The following is a 13,749-nucleotide window of genomic DNA, read 5'->3' on the forward strand; positions in this document are numbered from 1 at the left end:
AATTTGAGGGGGGGGGTGATTTTTCTTTTATGTATTTATCAGTATTTTTCACATAAAGTAAATTTAAAATGTAAATTGAAAAATATTCTCGGTAGAGGCACTCTCACGAGCACAGTTTATTCTCTGATATCAGGCAAAGACGGAGGTTTCTGACAAGCCAATGGATTGCCTGCAACTGGGTCACCTGATAACTCCCATCCAATCAGAAGCGGGTCGGGAGCAGGTGTTCCTGTCCGTAGCCATAGCTGGACTGAGGGGAGGGCGGTTTCGCTTGGAGGGGTATGTGGAAATGCAGATGTCAACACGGAAATACCTAGTACTTCCCACCTCAGCCCAGGACATAAACTGGGGAAACATGTATATTTCAGGGACATGTAGGGAGAAGAAAATTTGAGGGAGGTTAAAAGAAAACTAAAACAGTGCAATGCAGAGAGAGAAAGGAGCCAGTAGAGGGAAGAAATTAGAGACACGAGCAAGCTATTCCTTGAATAAGCATTTACCAAATGACTACTATGTGTGGGTGTCATTCCAGTGCTGGGCATAGGGCACTGAACAAGGCAAGTACGATTCTTATTTTTATACAGTTCATATTCTCTTGGGAGGGAGGTTTGAAGGTGGGGGTAGAAATTGACATTAGAAGTTAGGAGTCAATTTAGCTGCAAATGACAGAAGACCTGACATAACGATAGCTTTAGCAAATTACAGCCTAATTTCTCGGTCACATAAAAGTCCAGAGGGACATGACCCAGGGCTGGTAGGGCCACACCATAATGCCATCAAAGACGCAGGAGCCTAGTATCTTGGTGCTCTGGTGTCCTAAGTATGAGGCTTTCACCTCAGAGTCCAACGTGGCTGCCTAAGTCCTAGCAATCGCATTCACATCCCAGCCAACAAGAAGCAGGAAAGAGAATAAAAAGAGTGCTTCTCCTCCTTCTAAAGATACCTCTATTTATATTTCATTGACCAGAACTGAGACACATAGCTACGCCTCACTGCCAGGGATACTGGGATATGTGGTCTTGTTCTGACTGACCACATACCTGGCTAAAATTTGGGGTTCTGCTAAAGAACAAAGAAAGAATGAATGGCAGGAGGTACCTGCTTGTCTCTGCCACAGGAAGAAGTCAGAAAATGAGCCAACAAAAATATCACAGGGAATAAATGGTTTGATGAGTAAAGTCCTGTGCAAAGAAACAAGATGAGGCTATTTGAGGTGGGAGTGGCCAGGTAAAGTCTCTCCACAGAGGTGAGATTTTAGTGAGATCTGAACAACAGGAAGAGCCAGCCAGCCATGGAAAAATCTGGGGGAAGAACACTCCAGGCAGAGGAAGAGAGCAAGGTGGAAATGAATGAAATGGAATGAAACGGTCGCCATGATTGTGCACACAAACAGACACAGGGTCACGTCTGAGGGGTTCCAAGAGTGGCGGGAACACTAGTGGGGCTTATTAGTGCTCTTTCTTACAGACATTGTGTGCACATGCATGTGTGTGTGTGTGTGCGTGAGAGAGAGAGAGAGAGAGAGAGAGAGAGAGAGAGAAACAGACAGCAGACAGAGGCACTCTCTCGTACTCAGGTGCATGTTTGTCTGTGCCAGACTTTCCAGATTCAAAGTCTCGAGTGGATGAACAATTTGGAGGGCCAGAGATGGCAATCTAATCCAAACCCATCACGATAATAATTATAATAAAGTTTCTGCTACTCGGAGCTATGTTCCCTCTTCCCTGTCAACACCCACTGGAATCCGCGATGTCTTTGCTGAGTGGGGAACTCGGGCTGTTGGTGTCAATGACACTGCGGCATTTCTGTGCAATCAGATGCAACACGTTCTGCTTACGGCCTCTCTTTGGTCCCGCGGCCCCCTCCCTGTGCATCCAGACCTGGCCTATTGTTCTGGTCCCAAGGCAGCTTGGCCAGAAGATGGAAGCCATTAAGAATTGCACATTCATTCCATTCAGGTTCAGGCGATGCCCAATTCCAATGAAGCCAAATTATTTTGCTGTTACTATGTAATTTAATTCTCGCAGCATCCTAGGAATTGGGAGAATAGATGTTGTTCCCGCGATACCGGTGGAAAAAAGAATTGAAACACAGGAAAGTAATTGATTGACCTAAGGTGAAGAAGCAGGCTGACTGCCTCTCAAGACTCTCTCCCTTCGTTGTAAGTGCTTTGTCTGCTGGACCACACGGCCTCCTGACTGGCGTGGCTCCTATTTGAGCCACAGATCGCTAACATAAAACAGCCAAGGGATCCTTGCTCTGTTGCCTGCCGGGGCGACATGTGCTGCTCTTTGGAAGCCGACACACAATCATGGCGCGGAAAGGGTTACGCGCTTAGACCTGGGGATTTCTGATTTATACAGGAGAACAGCAACATTCAAAAGAGCATTTCTGCCAAGTGCTCTATTTTGAGGCAATCCCGCAGTGTAGCTCCTATCCTAGTTGTGGCCAGGTCAAAGGCAGCGGGAAGGGAGGAAACCGAAGGGTCCCGTTAAAATCATGGCTGGTGGGGGGAGCAAAAGAATGCCTGTTACCTCGCTGGGCATGTGAAATTTTATCCAAAGGATTAAAGGATATGGATGTGAAGTAGGGACTCGTGAGTTTCTTTCAATTGCCTTTCGCAAAGTTACTCCAGGCCGCGTGCTCCTCTTTTACCGCTAACAAAAGGGGATCGTGCTTGAATTCCTTCCAGGGTCTGGGTTCGTTTGGTTTTTTTCCACCCCCGAAGCGAACATTCTGCTCTCAGCTACACAGGTGCACAGCACAGCACCTTGATGTCTCATAAACCCAGCTCCAGCCAAGGCGCTCACAGACACAATGGCTGAATTTATGAGGCACACGTCAGCAGGGGGCAGGGCTGGCTCAGGGGGACAGATTAAGGGGCTCCTCGCTTCTATGTTACCAGGTCAAATTAAGTGCTGGCCAGGTGTCCCTACAACACACTCCCCACTAATAAACGGGGGTCTTGTGTGAAAAATGGTCCCAAGACCTTGAATCAACTTTCATCGTAGACAGCAAATCTCATCAAGGGTGTGAATCTGCCAAAATATCAAGACGGTCTCAGCAAGAACTCGGGTTCAATCTAGCTTTAATGGCCGGCACCTTTTGAGGTTAGGCAGCAAATACAGTGGGGGCTGGATGTGTTCTTTGCCTGAGACTCCGCTTAGAATGTTATCACAAAGGCCAGAGCCCCAAGGGCGTAACTGCGGGCGTGTGTCTAGCATGAGGATGAGTTAGCTTGGGGACAGGGAGACCCAGGCTCAAGTCTCAAGTTTCCTACCTTCGCTTTGTGGCCTAGGCAAATCTCTCTCTTCTCTGTCACAGAGGCTGATCTTTCCCACCCCTTTGCACTGGTGAGGATCGAATGCGATGGCGTATATATAGTCGTTCGCTTGCAGTAAATGCTCAATAGGTGTAGACACTAGCAGGGTTAGGTGTGAAAAGGAGCGCGTTGTATGACAGTTGGGCTTTTTCCAAGCAGTTTTTATGGAAGAAGATCAGATCAGAGTGAGTTGAAGTCACAGGATCATTTCCAGGCCCTCATTGGCTCTCAGGGGGACACCCCTCTGTGATTCCGTCTTCTCTGCCAGCTGCCCCCCTTAATAGACTCGTCCCCTCCCCATTCAGGCCCTGGTGCTCCTGTTAAGGCTCTCAGCTGTGCGTCAGCTGGGCCAGCGACTTCTAGAGCTGGCTCTCTCCACGGAGCCTCACGAGATGAAGCTCTGTTTCCTGGCTCTGTCTCCATTCAGGGCCATTGCCGGATAAAAAGTACAATCACTGAATCCACGGTGGCCTGGCACGGAGCGCTATCTGTGCACACGGTACGGATAGCCATGACGCGCACCTGGCATTCTCCTGGGGACAGCAGGCAGCCAAGGCCTAGACACTTTCCCTAGGAAAGCCCTGGACATGTTAATAACTTGGAAGGAGAAAAGCCTCAGAAGAAGGTGCACATGATAAATGGTTTATTACATCAAGGACCCATTAGAAAAATTAATTAGAAGGTAAAAGAGAATGGAAGAAAGAGATGTGGCAGCTCCCTCTGGCCCAGTCACTTTCTCTCGGATCCAAGAAGCTGTGGGATGTGATTTAACATGATACATTAAGGCGTCACTTGGGTTCATACGTCGCCGTGCAACTCAGCGGCGGTGTGCCGGGTGGTGTGAGGTTACCTGCGGCAAACACGCATCTTTGTACCAGAATAAGGCGGAACCTACTGTGCCCATGAAGGACTGGGGGGCTTCTCCCGCTCCCTCCTGGAGATGCGGCCTGATGCCGCTAGGTGGGCCGGCCAAGGGGAGAGAAGTCCCTGTGTGAGCTGACCCTGCTTCTTAGCTCACCTCTTGCAAAGGATCGTGTTGCAAATAAAATGCCTCGGAAGCATTGTTCTGCAAAGTGGCTTTCGTCCCTTGTCCGCATGGGAAAAATAAACTGTGGAGTCCGAGCACAGCTCTGGTTACCCTCCTGTCTAAGGAGAGGGCTTTCGTGGTTTCCTCAGCCTGACTGGTTGCCTGCTTTGGACCGCACTTTCTGGAACCTTCTCAGTTCTGGACTTCACAGAGCAGGGGTGTGTGCCTTCGGGGAGAACACCGGGACATATTCGAACCCACTTTCTAAATATATTGCAGAAGAGCTGACAAAGGTGACGTCTTCCAGAATGCAATTTAGAAAGAAGTCAGCGGAACCTTCCCATGCCTTCTTTGCCCTGTCTCTCATGGCGTGGCGCACAACGTCTCACGTGGCACAAGCAGATCAAAAGCACGGAGAAGCAGAATCAGGCCGCCGATTTCTGGAACCACTACGTGACGGTTGTTGGAGTCGATCTGCGGAAGAAAGAAAGCATTTCCGTGCATATGTTTTACGGGAGATTCAAAGATACTCAGGTGTTGGGGCCAAACGGACCTGATTTCAAATCCAAACTCTGCAACTTTCTACCCCGTGACCTTGGGCAAGACACGTTTCTTTGCTGGGCCTCCATGTCGTCATTTCTAACTCGGAGAAAGTAACTCTAGTGTCATGTGGCTGCTGTTCAGATGAAATGAAACGCTGTGACTGACTGGCCTTCAATGGAAGGTGTTCCGTGCACGTGAGCTCCTCTTTCCCAGCCTTTCTGCTTTAAATCTGTTTCCATGCTGCACGCAATTAAAAGTTTACGATGTTCTAAAACTGATTTTCCAATTTAGGGGCAGTAAATTGTAAGTCGCTGCTATTTTCCTGAAATGACATTCTTTAGATTAGAGTCTGCTGGGTTTCTTTTCAATTGCATTAAATTCTATCCACTGCATTTCTAATAAGACACCAGCGTGTCTGCGAAGGATGCAGGATGGCTGATTCTGACTATGAAAGCGACCTGCGGGAATATTAACACCCCAGACCATCGTCCACTCGCTTGTCCCCAATGGGGACGTCGCCAGAGAACGTGTCAGGCGCCTTTGAATGTGACACCACTGTGCTCATTGATTCTGTTCGCCCGGCCTTGTACAATCTTTCAGAGACACTGAAATGAGCGCATTTTCGTTAAATTGTGATGGGAGGTACTGATGTGCTCTTCGAGGCTCCCAAGTGGGAGTTGCTCTCTTACTAAGACCATTAGTGTCTGCCCCACCAAGGCCAATGTCACCATCCCACATACTAGGGTCCCGTCCACAGACGGGGAGGAAGAAAGCTGGCTCGTGAAGGTCTGCTCCATAAAAAAGACTTGTTTGCTTTAGACTGGTCAGGAAGAGCCAGTCAAGGGCTGGAGCCCAGGGGGTGGGGAAGAGCCTTGTCCTCCTGGCACCCGTACCCTGCTGATGATCCCCGCCCGGCCAAATGTCCCTCACCTCTGAAAACTAGCTGTCTGGGCAAAGACTTTTCTGGGCTACATCTTTGTTAGATGGTAAAGCTTTCTATCCCGCGTAAAAGCCAATTACTGTAGGGAAGGCAAATAAGCCCCGAGCACCTGTTTAATTTAGATTCTTTTCCCAAATACTCTAATTAACCCCGAGGAAGCCTGCTTTGAACAACTGACTTCCTTTGCACAGCTGTCAGATCCTTCCACCTGAAATCCTCACGCCCTCTGAAGCCCCCCTGCCTCCCTCAAGTGTCCTTCTTTTCAGGGTCTGAGGGTGGCACGGGGCCCACCATGCCCACTTAGGGGTACAAAAGACAAGTAAGCACGAGCTTACTTAGGCCTGAAGCAACCCAACCGCTCAGCACGGCAGGCCAAAGCAGAGAGGAAAAGAGGGAGAACAGCCCAGCTGAGCGCCTAGAAACACACCCTCGGGCTACAGGGGTGCAGGCAGCTTCCAAGCCACACATGGGGGTGCCAGGTTGTCTCATGGGCCTGCTGGTGCCTTCCGGAAAGCTGGTCTCTGTGGGTGAGGAGGTTTCCCCATGTCTTTTCTGCTTCCTGAGGCCGGGTGCCGGTGCTGGATAGCAGGAAGAGGGCAGCTCCGAGGCCACCGTCTGTGGCACGAGGAGCCACCCCAGCCCGCCTGCTCCACATTCAGCCACCCCTGGACTGGCTGGGCCCAGCTGCGGGGAAGGGTCGGGCCAGAAATAGGAAAGAGGGCGCAGAGCAGATGAACTCAGAGGGAAGGAGACCCTGAGAGCTTGTGCAAAATCCCTCCGGCAGGAAAAAAGGCAAAAATGAAAGAAAGCACATTCAGGCAGCGCTTGCACAGGAACAAAGTCGGTTCTCTGATGCCCTGCAGATTTCAGGGATGTACCTGACAGGGAGGGATGGGGTGAAAGGCTGAACCCCATGAAGGGCAAATGTGTTCTCACGGAGGCCTGAAGGCTTTCTCTGAGAGGAGGTGCCCTTGCCCAAGGGAGGGGGCAGGCTTCAACGGGGGAATGGGCAGAAATGTTTCCTCCTCGGAGCAGAACTGGCTCCAGGTGGTCGTGGCTTGGCTAGCCGTGGGATGTTTCTGGATGTCTGCCTGCGCGTCCTGCATAGCGTTCTGAATGTGTGTGAACAGTTATGCAAAATTCTCCCTTTTCCTGGCCCAAAGCGAGGAAATGTTTAGGACGAACTTCCTAATAGTAGAAAGGGCTTTTATTCAGAAGCCAGTAGAACTTACAAATGACCAAGAGCAGAGCAGGCTTAAGTCATGTGGTTGAATGGAAAGAACCGGGGTTTAGAGTCAGATTAGACTGAGTTCAAGGATACCCCCCAGCATAGGGTGGCAGCTTGGGTACACCATTCAGCTTCACTGGGCCTCCATTTCCTCATCTGCACCAGGTGAGTAAGAATACCCCTTCTCTTGAGAGTGGCTGGGATATGGAGTCACGACACCCGGGGGCCTTTATAAAATACTGATGTCCAGACATTCCGATTTCATCAGTCCGGGGTGTGGCCTGGGCAGCAAGATTTTAAAGGCCCCATCAAGTGATTCAGATGTGCCGTCAAGTCTGGGAATCACTAGCCTAGAAAGTACTAAGTGATCAGCAAATGTTTGCCCTCTCCAGGACCAGCTACATAATCTGTGGCGCCCGCTGTTTGGAAATTTTTCATAATTTCAAGATGGCGAGAGTAGAGCATTAAATCAAGCCCAACCCTTGTTTTCTGCCTTCTGCTCACTTCCAGGGGGATGATCCCCCACACTAAATTATAAAGGAAAAGAAGTCACGTGATGGGCAAAGGGAACGAGAAATGAGGTGATCCAAGGTAGTTGTGGGGGAGTCTCTTGCTAGCAGGGTTGACAGGATATTTTCTTCAAGAGCCCGGGACCTGTACAGAAGGAAGCACCCTGGTTGTGGGGTCCTGAGGACGATACTGAGAAGGCTTTCTACAAACCTAAGTGGAGAGCTCATTCCCACCTCCTCACCAGTCCACATCAGCTCGTACGTGTCCATCCGTGGCAACACGAGACATCACGGCACCAAAGCAGGGATTCAAAGCAGGAAGAGTGTTCGTGTGGGAGATCATTTCTGTGATATCAAGACACTTATAGGAAAGACTTTATATTTCTGTGATATCAAGACCTTATAGGAAAGGCAGTGCAGCGATGAAAAGAAATTTCGCAAGAAGGATGGGACACACTGCATCTCTAGAGAGAAGCCAGGCAAAAATGATGTCGTGGAAAATTAAACCCTTTGGACCAGCCATCCAGCATGCCCTTTGGGTGGCATCACTCATTTTGGGATGCTGATGCTGGCTTCCCCTCCTCAGCCTTTTCAAGGGTACCCGAGACTCCATTAGGGACCCTTGATGCTTTAATGCTGTTTTACTAGAACAGGGAGGCGGCAAGGAGGGAAGGGAAGCAAAGGGGGAAGAAAGGCTGGTGTGTGTGATCTCCTCCTTGGAAAACTCCCCCTGGATCCTGGGGCCGATTCTTCCCCCAGCCCTGGGACGCAGTGATTTAGTGAAAGGCACTTGTGGCAACAACTCACAGGCTCTGTGAAAACATCAGAAATGGGCTAATCCTGCAGAGAATTTACAGCCGTCTGGTCCCCACTCCACTGTCTGGTCCTTAGGCAGGTTCACACAAAAGGTTCAGTGATTTCCACTCAGCCAACAGAAACTCAGAGCATCTGTGCCTGGGCCCAGCTGGTGGCTTGAGCCCGATTCGAGGCTGTCAATCGCAGAGGTAGAGGAAATAGTTTGGGGAACGTTGATTAAACAACAATGAGGGGCAATGAAAAATCTGGGGATTCTTCCCAGGTTCAAAACGGGAAGAGGAAAATGCGTGGCTCTGAGGACGCTCTGTGGACATTTCATCAGCCATGAGGACACTCAGCTTGGACACTGAGGGATTCTGCCCTCCGGGCCTCTGGCTTTCATCTTACTGCTTTGGGATTCGGAAGAGAACAAAGCAAACTTTTTCCAGCCCCTGCCCCTGGTCCCAGGCTTTATGCTCAGCCAGTTGTTCACCCCTGTGAGGATCGGTCCTGCCTTTATAAAAAAAAAAAAAAAAAAAAAAAAAATGGGGATAATCAGAGGGTTGGTCCATGAGTTAAACGAGATGATGCATCTATCTCAGCACTTCCTGAGAGCACAGAGACAGGGCTCAGTAAATGCGAGCTCTTTAGGCATCTAAGTATCATCCTCACAGAGAACCCGGAAGGGCAGGACTGTTATTCTCCCCACTTGAAAATGAGAAAAGTATGACTTAAGAGAGGTTAAATAACTTGGGGTGCCTGGCGGGGGGAGGGCTCAGTTGGTTAAGCATCTGACTCTTGATTTTGGCTCAGGTCATGATCTCACAGTGCTTGGGTTCGAGCCCGTGTGGGGCTACTGTGCAGAGCCTGCTTGAGATTCTCTCTCTCTCTCCCACCTTGTCTCCCTCTCTCTCTGCCCACCCCCTGCTAGCTCTCTCTCTCTCTCTTTCTCAAAATAAATAAAATTTAAAGAAAGAGAGAGAGAGAGAGAGAGGTTAAATAACTTAAGTCAGTTAGTGGAAGTTCCAAGATCAGATCCCAGGTACATCTGAGCCTTGGGGACACCAAAGACCTCCACGAGCACAGGGGTCCACCAACTATGATTTCCACCCGAGGCTCACCCTACCCAGTTCTGAGGTCGTATGTGTCAACTTGAAGATCTAAGAAATCTCAAGGCTAGACAGAAGAAGGAAGATGGAATAAAAAGGAAGGAGGAAAAATACCTGAGACGGATGATCTCACTAATCGGCAAATTTAAAAAGAAATAGGAAAAGAAAGGGACAATTTTGCTCTCTGTGGCAGCAGTGGGGGCCACGGTGATGAGATGGGGTGGGCATGGCCAGTTCGAGGAGTGGCCTTCGGCGGGATTTCCAGGATGGTTGCTGGACTCTGATGCCAGATCTGAGCTGGCCAGCCGGCCTGGAGAAGCTTTCTCAGTTCCAGCGAAGGCAGGCCCCGAATTCTATCCTTGGCCTGGGCGCAAAGTCAACGGACCCTGGGCCGAGGGGCCATGTGCAGGCTTCCGTGCTGGGCTCTGAATCCTCGCAGGCCAGGAAAGGAGAGAGGGAAAGACATTTCAAGTGCGCGCGCACAGCACTGAGCTGTGTGCTCTAGGCCAGGATGGCGGCCACTGCCGAAGGGGCTGGGCCGCGGCACAGTGGCTCGAAGAATGATGGAGTGGCCTTTAATTGTTTATACTCCGCAACCTGGGTAGTGTTGGCAACAAAGCAAGAATGGAGAGGCTGCTGGCAGCCGAGTGACAGGCTGGAGAGGAAGCCTCCACCCACCTAAATGGTTAAATGGCCAGTTTGCCAAGGCCACTGAGCAAAGTGTTACCTCACCACGGGGCAGATTAAAATATGCATTTTCTCCTAATTGAGCACAGTGAAATCAGCCGGCGGTCCTGTCACAAGTGCAGGAATGAATTGTCACAGCACGAAACACGCCACTCGACAGAGCATCTATTATGTGGGGGAAAAAAGCCACATAAACTTCCCTCACGTTGGAATTTCAACGGATTTGAAATTCGTCCAGGGGGCTTGGAGAAGCCTATGTGAAATGGTCACCCAGCCATCCTAATCTTCTAGAACGGCAGCTCATGATCTAGTGATAGCATCTGGGGCCTATCGCATACCAACATGGCAAGGTCTAGTTTGCAAATTGGGCAAGACAGCTAAAAACTCTTTGTACTGATTGTCTTTTTTTTTAAAAAAAATGTTTTATAGACTTATATGGTTAAGTATATATTAGGGCAAATGTATATAAGGCAAATCCTATTTTTCTACCGCTTCCCATTACAAAATTAAAAAGTGTGTCCTTATGAGAGAACAGAAAATCCCATGACAGAATAAGTCGATTCTATCCACAAATCTGGTATAGTACCAGACAGAGCCGCTTAGAGCAAAGACCAGTGTGAATCTCTCCCTTACACAGATCCCTGGGGGATGCTAGTGACACGCTGGCATGAAAGCTTTCACATCAGGCTCATTTCTGAGCCACCACTGGCTGGTGTTAGTTATGAGACATGTCAAGCTAAGTTGATGTCAACACTCTGGAACAGACAGAACCTATGTTCTCCGTTTTTAACTTCACAGTCCTTGATGTTTTTAACACATCGATAGTACGTTTTGGTTTAAATAGCCCTCATTTCAGGGGCGCCTGGGTGGCTCAGTTAAGCGACCGACTTCAGCTCAGGTCATGATCTCACAGTCCGTGAGTTCGAGGCCCGCGTCGGGCTCTGTGCCCACAGCTCAGAGCCTGGAGCCTGCTTCGGATTCTGTGTCTCCCTCTCTCTCCGCCCCTCCCCTGCCCATGCTCTCTGTCTCTCTCTGTCTCAAAAATAAATAAAAACATTAAAAACAAATGAGAAATAAATAAATAAATATCCCCCATTTCAGATTGTTTACAGACGCTTCCCCATCCTGATCTCCTTCAACTTCTCTCTTCCACGGAGGCATCCAAGTGAACTCAACGACAGGGCCCTTGTGGCCCAAGACCCTATTTCAAATAGGTAGCAAACACCCCTGTGATTGGCACCTGCTGAGCTCAAGGCTACCTGAAACCCGCTGTTGTTTTCACATCGCGTCTCAGTAATGGATTCTGTGTACCTAAATGCAGGACTTTGCATTTATTTTCATTAGCTTCCTTGTTATGGTTTGAACTATGTTTTATCCCATTGAGGACATTTTGAATCCTGCTTGTGTCATCAATAAACTAACTGTTTCTCCCACTGGTAGGCTATATCTATGGACTGGATAAGCATTTCTTCTTTGCGTTCAACCAAGTCAATGAGAAAATATTCACCGGGTTCGAGCACAGAGCCTGTGACATCTTCTAGAAACTTCTCCCTGTCTGTCAGAATCCTCTGGACTCACCATGTCAGCCATTTGCTGGAACCTCTTTCTAGAATATACGCTTCTTGGAGTCAGGGACTGTGGCCACTCAGTAAATACTAGTGAGTTAATGCAATGGAAAAATTTTGAGTTCTGTTTATTCTTTTATTAAGAAGGACAATCAGGGTGGCTGGCTGGCTCTGTTGGTAGAACATGCGATTTGTGATCTCAGGGTCATGAGTTCAGGCCCCACTCTGGGCATAGAGCTTACTTTAAAAAAAATGTAGAAGGGAAGCTATACATTAGCCTAAGACTTAGCATGATTACAGGTGACCATATAGAAAATCTTGTGTTTAGGATCCTAATACAATGTGTGACATAGAAAACGTAGCCCATATGTAGAAATGCAAATACAGTATCTTTTCCTGGAGACACAATGGACTATAATGACTTCTTCTTTGGTTCTAAGAAGTGATTGGAGATAAAAATAGACTAATTAGCCTTAATTAACACATTTGCTTATTCTTCTTCCCTGCTGGTGACATTAGCTTATGTTCAGTCTTCGGTAGCAACACACACATCTTGTTGGTGAAGCCTAAAGTCAGAGGCAGGAGACGTGGGTAAAGAACCTGACATCCACTGACCCACTCTAGGTCCTCGGGAGGTTGCTTGTGGCCTTGAAGGTTCCAGTTATGAAGAGTCTGGCAACTGGGTTGCCTGAAGTCGGCAGACGGGGGAGGCCAGCAGCAAGGGTGGGCCGCATGGGTCCCTCGGTGTGGAGTCTTCTTGTCCCTGGCCGCTGCGACCCTAATCCTAATGTTACCTGATTTCCAGATACTTCTTTGCCCTGCCCTGTAGTGAAATACCAGTGTAGTACTGGGAGACTGACCGCAGTAACAGAGACAGAAAAAATTAGCAACGACGGACATTAATTGGCTGCTGACAGCGTGTATGTGCATTATCATAGTTGATCCTCACAAGAGCCTAGGCTCTACCTCTAATGGAGGTTGAGTTATTGTCCCCTTCGTGGAGGGGGAAATTGAAGCTTAGGGTGTGGGGGTCACTTGGCCGAAATCATGAAGCCGAGAGGTAGTAGCCTGACTCCAGAGGGCTTGCACCTGACCACTAGGCCACAGTGCCTTCCTTGTCATTCTACACTGGGTGCCGTTTGGTTAAATTTAATCCCACAAGTAATACCTGAGTTCCCATCACATGTAGACACTATGTGACGTGGCATAAACATTTCCGGTCAAAAGGCAAAATTCCCAGCTGGTGGATCTTGCAGCCCCCGGAACTAGGTTTTGCTGTGGTAACAACCTCAAAACCAAAGCTGGTTGACCAAAACCAAAGCTGGTTTCTCAGTCATGCTACATGTCCAAGGCTGATCAACTAGGGTCTCTGCTCACTATGATCACTAGAGGACATGGGCTAACGAGGCAGCTCCCACCTCGAACACTGAGGTCTCCCAGGAGAGGAGAAGAGACAAACATGGAGGGCTCATGCCAGGCTCATCCCAGAAGGGACACACATTCCTCCCACTCCCTACACATCGTCTAGGACACATCGATGGCTCCACATACTCAAAGAGGGACTTGGTAATCTGATCCCATGACAAAGACCACCACAAGGAGACGAAGACTAGCTGCCTCACAAGGCAGAATGTGGTACGTCGTAAGCTGCGTGCCATAGGTCAGAAGGGCCTGGAAAATGATTCCTTTTTGTGGGATCAGGAAAGGCTTCATGGAAGAAGGATGGGCTTTACGAGGTAAGTGAGACCATGGTAGGCAAAGATCGGGGTGTGGTGGGGTGAGGACCTAGGTGGAGATAAGAGTAAGAGTAGAGGCTCAAAGTGGGGAAGGGGTGGTCACTGAGGGAATAATAATACCTTCTAGAGCACAGAGTGCAGGTGGTGCATAACAAGGGCAAAGTGGAAGGCTGGACTGAGGCTGCATCGAGAAATCTGTTGTCAATTTGGTGGCCCATGGAAAGCCCTGGAAGGGGCAGCTGTGACACCACGATCAGAGCCATGCTTTAGAAAGTTTCTTCAGACAGC

General features: G+C 49.1%; 1 long non-coding RNA gene across 3 annotated transcripts in view; it reads right to left on the minus strand.

The window, feature by feature from the left end:
• Positions 1 to 394: 394 nt before the first annotated feature.
• The window catches only part of LOC115509007, a 38,730-nt gene continuing 25,375 nt past the window's right edge, over positions 395 to 13,749 (minus strand). For all 3 annotated transcript variants that reach the window (XR_003967189.1, XR_003967188.1, XR_003967191.1), the window contains one exon: positions 395 to 4,823. This is a non-coding gene — a long non-coding RNA (uncharacterized LOC115509007). The remainder of the gene's footprint in view (positions 4,824 to 13,749) is intronic.

The sequence above is a fragment of the Lynx canadensis genome, chromosome A2 (assembly GCF_007474595.2).
Source record: "Lynx canadensis isolate LIC74 chromosome A2, mLynCan4.pri.v2, whole genome shotgun sequence".
NCBI classification, from domain to species: Eukaryota; Metazoa; Chordata; class Mammalia; order Carnivora; family Felidae; genus Lynx; species Lynx canadensis.